Raw genomic sequence first — 10,000 nt, 5'->3', positions numbered from 1 at the left:
GGTCTGAGTCCCTAAATAGTATCGGTTTTTCAATCTACTCGTTCTGGTTCGGATTATGAGACGGGTGTAGGTACCAGGTGGCTGCTGTAGTTCGTTTCGAGGTCGACCAGGAAAACTTTACTACCTCTATCATGCGAAAAGGCGTTTGCAAATCGTTAAGTAAAACTTATATTTCTCAATACGAATTTCATGAGTAAAACTTACCGTAAGGGCATTTGTAGTTGATAAGAAAGGCTTCTATTTATCATGAAAATGAGGCTCTTAAAGTAGATAAGTAAGGCTTAAATTTATCATGAATCAGAGGCACTCGAAGTCGATAATTAAAGCATAAATTTATCATGAACATGAGACATTTGAAGTCGATAAGTAAGGTTTAAATTTATCATGAACAAGAGACATTGGTTGCCGATAAGTAAGGCTTAAATACATCACGAAAAAGAGACATTAGTTGCCGATAAGTAAGGCTTAAATACATCACGAAAAAGAGACATTAGTTGCCGATAAGTAAGGCTTAAATTGATCACGAAAAAGAGACATTGATTACCGATAAGTAAGGCTTAAATTGATCACGAAAAAGAGACATTGGTTTCCGATAAGTAATGCTTAAATTTATCATGAACAAGAGACATTGATTACCGATAAGTAAGGCTTAAATTGATCACGAAAAAGAGACATTGATTACCGATAAGTAAGGCTTAAATTGATCACGAAAAAGAGACATTGATTACCGATAAGTAAGGCTTAAATTGATCACGAAACAGAGACATTGGATGCCTATAAGTAAGGCTTAAATTGACCATGAAAAAAGGCCACTTGAAGTCGATAAGTAAAGCTTACATTTATCACGATAAAGAGACACTTGAAGTCGATAAGTAAAGCTTACATTTATCACGATAAAGAAACACTTGAAGTCGATAAGTAAAGCTTACATTTATCACGATAAAGAGACACTTGAATCAGATAAGTAAATCTGGCATCTGTCATAACAAAAGAGACACTACATTTACGAAAATCAAGCTTAAGCTGTCGATAATTAAACTTTGCTATGCAGCTTGTTCTATTCTTCATGTTGGCCATTGTGACAGGCCTACCAGATGCCATCATAGTCGAGGTTAGAAAATATATTTATAAAATATTACGAAAGCGAGAAACGAACATCATATGAAAGAATTCAACCCTGGAAGGGAAAATAACTGTAGAAAGGTTTGAAAAGAGTTGTTAGGAAATGGTTAAGGAGAGTATAAGATGGAAGAGAGAGAGAATATGGATGGAGGTACAGTAAAAGGAATGAAAGGGGTTGCAGCTTTGGGCCGAAGGGACACTGCAGGTACCTTTAAGTAATGCCTACGGTGCACCGCGCGAGGTGCACTGACGACACTACCTCTACTCCCTCCACCCACCGGGGGAAAGATATTATATATTAACCTTCTCCTTAACACCGAGATTCCTTCGTAGAAAAATAATAAATAAATAAAAAATAATAAAAAAGCTCAAAAACTTTATTCCAGTTTTTTTTAAAAAGCCGCAACTTCTTCCGTATGTTTTCTCGACAAGTGAATCCAGATTTGCTGCTTCCAGCAGTCGGGAGCGCTGGAACGAAGTTCTGGAATGCGTTATTCGCCTTTCTTTTGTTCGAAGAGACTCCTCTGTTGTCTTTCCAGTTCCGTCGGCGGAGAGAGAGAGAGAGAGAGAGAGAGAGAGAGAGAGAGAGAGAGAGAGAGAGAGAGGAATTAATAAGATACTTGAGAGGAGTTTTCTTTCAACATTATGATTCGTCGAGAGAGAGAGAGAGAGAGAGAGAGAGAGAGAGAGAGAGAGAGAGAGGAGGAAGGAGAAATGAGAGAGAGAGAGAGAGAGAGAGAGAGAGAGAGAGAGAGAGGAGAGAGAGGAAGGAGGAATGAGAGATAGATGAATAGATAGAGATAGACAGAGAGATGAATTAAGATACTTGAGAGGAGTTTTCTTTCAGGGTTCCGATTCGTCGAGAGAGAGAGAGAGAGAGAGAGAGAGAGAGAGAGAGAGAGAGCGAGAGAGACATGAATCAGAATACTTCAGAGGAGTTTTCCCATTTCTGCACACTGGCATGTTCCAATATGAGGACTTAATTTCCTTCGCTCAAAGACACCCTCCCCCCCTCTCGCTCTCTCTCTCTCTCTCTCCTCTCTCTCTCTCTCTCTCTCTCTCTCTCTGGCAGAGAGAACACACACACATAAATTCAGATTCTATTAGAACCTGAGGACCGGAATGTTGGAGAAAAAAAATGTATCAAATCAAATAAATTATAAATTAACCGAATGAAATTCTATCTGAAACAGGAGGATTAACCTCAACTCGTGAACCTATCTGGGTAACTCAGAGTTTCTAAGGGGGAATAGGATCACTTCTCGAGGTCAATTGTCATTAGAGTAATTTGATATTTCCCTTTATTTTACGTAGCAGGGCACAAGGGAGAAGTGGACTTTATTGAGTGACTGTTATTATTCACGACTTATTATTCACATTTCCCCACTTGTGTGAAATATTATTCCATTCGTGTGAGGTCTATTGTCATTAGAGTAATTTAATATTTCCCTTTATTTTACGTAGCAGGGCTCAAGGGAGAAGTGGACTTTATTAAATGACTGTTATTATTCACGACTTTTTATTATTCATTTTCCCCACTTTCGTGAGATGAATAAAAATTGAAAAATAAGACAGTTAACGAATCTGCAACTTCGCTTTAGTTTAAGTGTGATTCTAGTTTTAAACTATTCCAGCTAAAAAAGGAAAATCATTTCAAAGTCAGGCCAGTCATACTTGTTCCGTTATAGCAGAAGATTTGATCTGGTTTATTTAGCTATAGTTTGTACTTGTAAGTTAATTTAGGGTATACCGATAACGGAAACGTTTATAGAATGGTGACATTGATTATAGCGCAAAGAAAGTTTGTCATGATCCTAGTGATGATATTTCCTATCAAAAACAGGCAAATTAAAAATGAAGCATGATTTTAATAATATTTCATATTAAAAACAATACACGAAGATATGATTAGAGTGATGATATTTCCTATCAAAAACAGGCAAATTTGAAACAAAGCATGGTTTTAATAATATTTTATATTAAAAACAAATAAAAAACGAAGCATGATTTTAATAATATTTCATATCAAAATCAAATGAAAAACAAAGATATGATTCTAGTGATGATATTTCATATCAAAAACAGGCAAATTAAAAATGAAGTATGATTTTAATGACATTTCATATTAAAAACAAATAAAAAACAAAGATATGATTCTAGTGATGATATTTCATATAAAAAAGTCAAAATTAAAAACACAGCATGATTTTAATAATATTTCATATTATAAACAAATAAAAAATGAAAGATCTCAAACCTTTATGTTGGGCGATGGGTTCTAACCTTCATGTCGTGATTAAGATAAACTCCTTTTTTAAAATCTCGATGTCTTTAAATGTTAATGTTAGAGAAAGGATTAGAGATAGTCTAAGAGACTAATGGAGAATGATTTGAAGTAAAAATGTGGATACCGTCTGACGAGTAAATAAATAATTGAAAGGAAAACAAATAATAATAATAATAATAATAATGATAATAAATAATAATAATAATAATAATAATAATAATAATAATAAAATATGACATAACTCTCTATAGCCCTTAATTGCATTAATCACACGGGAATATTTTCTCTAATTATTATATTTATATTTATCAAATATTATCCGCAAAATGTTATATTAAGAAAAAAAGAAATAAATAAAAAAATAAAACAGTAAAAAAAAAAAAATATAAAACCTCAGAAATTTAGGGACTTTTTGAAAACCGGCAAACAGCAGCGCATAGACCTGAGGAACCCCATAAAGTTCCATCGGCTTAGGCGCGAAATTTGCTACTCTGTGATTGGCTGCCTAGCTATCGATGACGTCATTAACTACATCTGGTGCCTACGTCATGATAACCTGCCACATGTCACTACGCTATCCTATTAACTCTAAACCGTCATTAATCAAATATATCTTGTCTATGTGCATATATACATTAATACAAAGTCTTCATTTATATATGGAATATGTTAAAATAGATTTGAACGGAAGCACTGGTCTTCAAGTGCTATTTATTCGATGTTCTTCTCCCTCAAAGGGTTACCAGTTTCTGTTTAATGGCTCACAGGGCGTTTTTTAATCCAAGGATTCTAGAGTAATAAGCAAAAAATCTATCTAAAATTTTGCCCTAGTTCGAGTTATAAAATCTAAGTTTATTTTTCAATAAATCTCAATGAGATTGCATTCCTTTTAAGATAATTATGGCGACAGATAAACAGAAATTAAAGATACGAAAACGACGTTTCTTTAAGAATTAGTGTTCGCCCAAATGGCAACATTGGCGTCTGCTTGAGCAACGAAAATAGACTATCCGATAACTTTATTGACTTCAAAATACGAGAAATATTACGTATGGAGCCCAAGTGCATAATTATCCTTATGTATCTAATGACTGCATATATTCATTAACTATCTCGATTCAATAGCACGCGCCCTAAATAGTTAATTTTTGCCGTATAACAAATCTGTAATTGTTACGTAAGCGACATCCGGCAACTACGTCGTCACCTTTCTCAGTCGTCATTCATAATTTTGGTTGATGACGTCATCAGATATAGTAAACAAAGACAGTCACGTAATGGAGGCGCGTAACACGAACGCTTACTGCTAATAAAGCTATTTTTAATCGCTCATATTCCCCCTCCGTCACTTGTTATTTTGTATTCACATCATGCTAATATTTTCCCCAAAGATTAATGCTATTATAAATGTTTAATAATTTTTATAATATTCGGCAGGTTCCAAGATACTATGAAAAAGACGTGAATATTTTTGTTACAAACTCGTAAAATGTAGAATTTTTATCGTTATTATTCTTGGATTTTTTCCCCAGCAATTATTTTGCATAGAATGCCTTGAATATTGAAAATATAATATATAGGTTTAGTCATTCTAAAACTGATTTAATTCGAAGCTTCTTATAATTGACATATATTTTTCTACATTTTTAATGTATAGTACCGCGAATATTTTTTTTCTGATAATAGTCAAGTTTACACACACACACACAGACAGACATATACATATAATATATAGTATATATATATAATATATATATATATATATATATATATATATATATACATATATATTATATATATATATATTATATATATATATATATATATATATATATAATATATATATTTGTGTTCCTGAGCATGCTATTTGAACCAGCGTCTTGTAGGGAGAGAGAGAGAGAGAATTGTCTGCTCTGAATAATGCATAACGCATGCAGAGAGAGAGAGAGAGGAGAGAGAGAGAGAGAGAGAGAAGAGAGAGAGAGAGGAGATGCAACTGTCTCTTATATGGGTTCATGATCAGGCTATTAGGATCAGCATCTTGGAGAGAGAGAGAGAGTATTTTCACTTTATCTTTTGTAAGAGGAATAAAAAAAAAGTCAGTTGACGAGAATCATTTTGAAGTTAGTTCAGGTGGGGGAGGGGGTTGAGGTGAGGGGCGGGGTGGGAAAGGGGTTGATTCTATAAGTTTACGTCATGATTTGAGTAAATAATATTTCATATTTCAGTTATCACCATTTTTAATGTATTTAATGATAAAATCATTACTATCAAAATGGTTCTGTTGATATTTAGTATAAAATTCTGTCATGGAAAAGGAAAAAAAATAAAAAATATTAAGAAATAATAAAATAAATAAAATACTGGGAAATTCTCGAAAATTTCAGCCACTTCAGAAAAAACAGCAAACAGCAATGCATAAACCTTGAGGAACCCCATAAAATTCCTTCAGTTTAGGCGGGAATTTTCCTGCTCTGTGATTGGCTGTCGAAGACATCATTGCCTGAGCTGAATGCCTACGTCATGAAAACATGCCATAAGTTGCTGTCATGTTAACTCTGACCTCTCATTTAATTAAATATATCTTGTACCTGAACTTATTTGCATTATCAGGGAATCATAAATTCTATATGAAACAGTTACAGATAGATCTGAAATAGAGTATTGTTCTTAAATTGATAATTCGAGGTTTTTAGCCATGAAGGAGTAGCCAGTTTTGTTTTTTATAATGGCGATATGGTCGTTGTCTTACCCAAGGATAAGCAATAAGTCTTATTTAGATTTTTGGTGCAGTTCAAGAAATAAAATCTACATTTATTTTTCAGTATTTTTATATCGTACAATAAACCTTTCAAAATAATTATGGCGATAGATAAACTCAATATCGATACCAAACCGACGTTTTTGTAAGAATTAGAGTTCACCCGACTGGCAACAATGACGTCTGCAAAAATGACGAAAATAAAATAGTCGGCGCCTTTGTTGGCTTCGAAATTCAGAAAATGCTCCGTATGGAGGCCAAGAGCCTAAAATCATTACGTATCCAATGACTCCATATCTTTATTAACTACCTCGATGCAAGAGCGCTCACCCCAAAAATGGATAATTGTCGTAAAATAAATGTTATTGTGACGTAAGCGACGTCTGGCAACTACGTCAATCAGTTATCAAAGAAACTAGTTGATGACGTCATCAGACATCATAAACTAAAGCAGTCACGTAATGGAGGGATGTAATAGAAACCTTTACTGTGTGTTTTTTAAGAAGTTATTTTTATTCCTCTCCTTCGTTTATCGTTTTTTTGTTTATTTCATGCAAATCTATTTCCTAAAGGTTAGTACCGTTGGGAATAATAATAATAATAATAATAATAATAATAATAATAATAATATAATAATAATAATAATAATAATAATAATAAGGAGAGGACTACTAAGTATAGAGGACTGCGTCAACATCGAGAACAGAGCACTGGGGCAATATCTGAAAACCAGTGAAGACGAGTGGCTCAAGCGTGCATGGGAAGAAGGACTAATAAAAGTAGACGAAGACCCAGAAATATACAGAGACAGGAGAAATGACAGACAGAACAGAGGACTGGCACAACAAACCAATGCACGGACATTACATGAGACAGACTAAAGAACTAGCCAGCGATGACACGTGGCAATGGCTACAGAGGGGAGAGCTCAAGAAGGAAACTGAAGGAATGATAACAGCGGCACAAGATCAGGCCCTAAGAACCAGATATGTTCAAAGAACGATAGACGGAAATAACATCTCTCCCATATGTAGGAAGTGCAATACGAAAAATGAAACCATAAACCACATAGCAAGCGAATGCCCGGCACTTGCACAGAACCAGTACAAAAAGAGGCATGATTCAGTGGCAAAAGCCCTCCACTGGAGCCTGTGCAAGAAACATCAGCTACCTTGCAGTAATAAGTGGTACGAGCACCAACTTGAGGGAGTGATAGAAAACGATCAGGCAAAGATCCTCTGGGACTATGGTATCAGAACGGATATGGTGATACGTGCAAACAGACCAGACGTGACGTTGATTGACAAAGTCAAGAAGAAAGTATCACTCATTGATGTCGCAATACCATGGGACATCAGAGTTGAAGAGAAAGAGAGGGAAAAAAATAGATAAGATCAAAGATCTGAAAATAGAAATAGAAGAATATGGGATATGCCAGTGGAAATCGTACCCATAATCATAGGAGCACTAGGCACAATCCCAAGATCCCTGAAAAGGAATCTAGAAAAACTAGATGCTGAAGTAGCTCCAGGACTCATGCAGAAGAGTGTGATCCTAGAAACGGCACACATAGTAAGAAAAGTGATGGACTCCTAAGGAGGCAGGATGCAACCCGGAACCCCACACTATAAATACCACCCTGTCGAATTGGAGGACTGTGATTGAGCCAAAAAAAACTAAAATAAAATAAAAAATAATAATGATAATAGTAACACCAGCTACCTTGCAGTAATAAGTGGTATGAGCACCAACCTGGAGTGATAGAAAACGATCAAGCAAAAAGCCTCTGGGACTATGGTATCAGAACAGATAGGGTGATACGTGCAAATAGACCAGACGTGACGTTGATTGACAAAATCAAGGAGAAAGTATCACTCATTGATGTCGCAATACCATGGGACACCAGAGTTGAAGAAAAAGAGAGGGAAAAAATGGATAAGTATCAAGACCTGAAAATAGAAATAAGAAGGATATGGGATATGCCAGTGGAAATTGTACCCATAATCATAGGAGCACTAGGCACGATCCCAAGATCCCTGAAAAGGAATCTGGAAAAACTAGATGCTGAAGTAGCTCCAGGACTCATCGAGAAGAGTGTGATCCTAGAAACGCCGCACTTAGTAAGAAAAATGATGGACTCCTAAGGAGGCAGGATGCAACCCGGAACCCCACACTATAAATACCACCCAGTCGAACTGGAGGACTGTGATAGACCACGAAAAAAAGGGAAAAAAAAAATAACAATAATAATGATAATAATATTTGACAAGTTCCAAGGTGTGATGGTGCTGTCATAAGGTAAAAAAAATATTGATGCTGCAAACTTGTTTACAATCGATTTTTTATGATTATTATTGATATATACTAAATAAAAAAAATTGTTCTTGCATATTATACCTTGAAAATGGAAAAATATGGTAGGTTTGGTCAGTATTTAGCAGATTTATTTAGAGGCTTTATATATACATATATATATATATATATATATATATATATATATAGAGAGAGAGAGAGAGAGAGAGAGAGAGAGAGAGAAAGAGAGATGAGAGAGAGAGAGAGAGGTGGGGATTGGCTCCCCTTCTCAACTGGATAAGTATGATGACCATAAACAGAAAACATCGAATGAGAAAAAAACTGGGGGAATCTCTCTCTCTCTCTCTCTCTCTCTCTCTCTCTCTCTCATAGCAGCCTTGAGTGACGATCTTGTTAAGGAAGTGGAAATTTAGGATCCTTCCGGTCCATAGTTGCATAATTTGGTCGCCCACAAGAATATAAGCGTCTTGGCCAACGAAGACAAAAAGGCCGAAATATTAAAGAAAAAAACCCCGAAAGGTGCATAGTTATTATTTTGGGAATCTTTAACGCCAATACTATTACTATTATCTATTGCATGCACAATATTTAACTAGTATTTTTAGCGAAGTCGAATTGAATTATAGACTTAGTTTCGAAGATATTCATTATCTTTGGTAGAACTAACGTTTTTTTTTTTTTAAAGTTTCTCTGTTTAAAATCCTAGAAAAATAAGATTTACGTAAAGTGAAGCTAAAATCTTTGGACCAATGGGGATTAGCATTGTGACTTCATTCTCACGGTTTCAAATGCCACAGTGTCAGTCTTTAGAATTACATACGTAAGCCTGAGTTGTCGAAAATGCTTAGAACACCAAATCGAAACAATACTAATTATTCGTTTTGTCTTCAGTTACATTAATACCTCTTAGTTGTCGAAAATGCTTAGAACATCAAATCTAAACACTACTAATTATTCATTTTGTATTCAGAGTTACATACATACCTCTGAGTTGTCGAAAATACCTGGAACATTAAGTCCTAAACACTACTAATTATTCGTTTTGTCTTCAGACTTACATACATACGTCTGAGTTGTAGAAAATGCTTAGCAGATCAAATTGAAACAACACCAATTCTTCTCGTTTAGCATTACGAGTCGAACTCATTTCGCGTAATGGCTGAGTCTAGAGCAGGTGTGTGTTCGTCTTGATTCGACTTTTGTTTTGGCTGAGGTCTCCTGAATTCAAGGTGTGTTAGATTTGTTTTCTGTTCCCTCACGTTTATTTACTCATCGCCTCTAACTTATTTTTCTCTGTTTACGCTGATTACCCTTTGCAGCCTTCATAGGCCAACATATAGCCTGTTGACTCTTTCCATTAAGATTTTATGCTGAAGTATAAAGAGAGTAGGAATGAAGGAGAAATCGAGAGAGAGTAAATCTAACGGTTCTTAGATTCTAAAATATATAAATAAAGTTTGACTATTCATACTTTGCGCGATGTATATAATCCCGTAGGGTGGATATACATATTTCCC

The sequence above is a fragment of the Macrobrachium nipponense genome, chromosome 18 (assembly GCF_015104395.2).
Source record: "Macrobrachium nipponense isolate FS-2020 chromosome 18, ASM1510439v2, whole genome shotgun sequence".
In the NCBI taxonomy this organism is placed as follows: Eukaryota; Metazoa; Arthropoda; class Malacostraca; order Decapoda; family Palaemonidae; genus Macrobrachium; species Macrobrachium nipponense.
The sequence above is the reverse complement of the archived record's forward strand: the minus strand, read 5'-3'. Positions refer to the sequence as shown.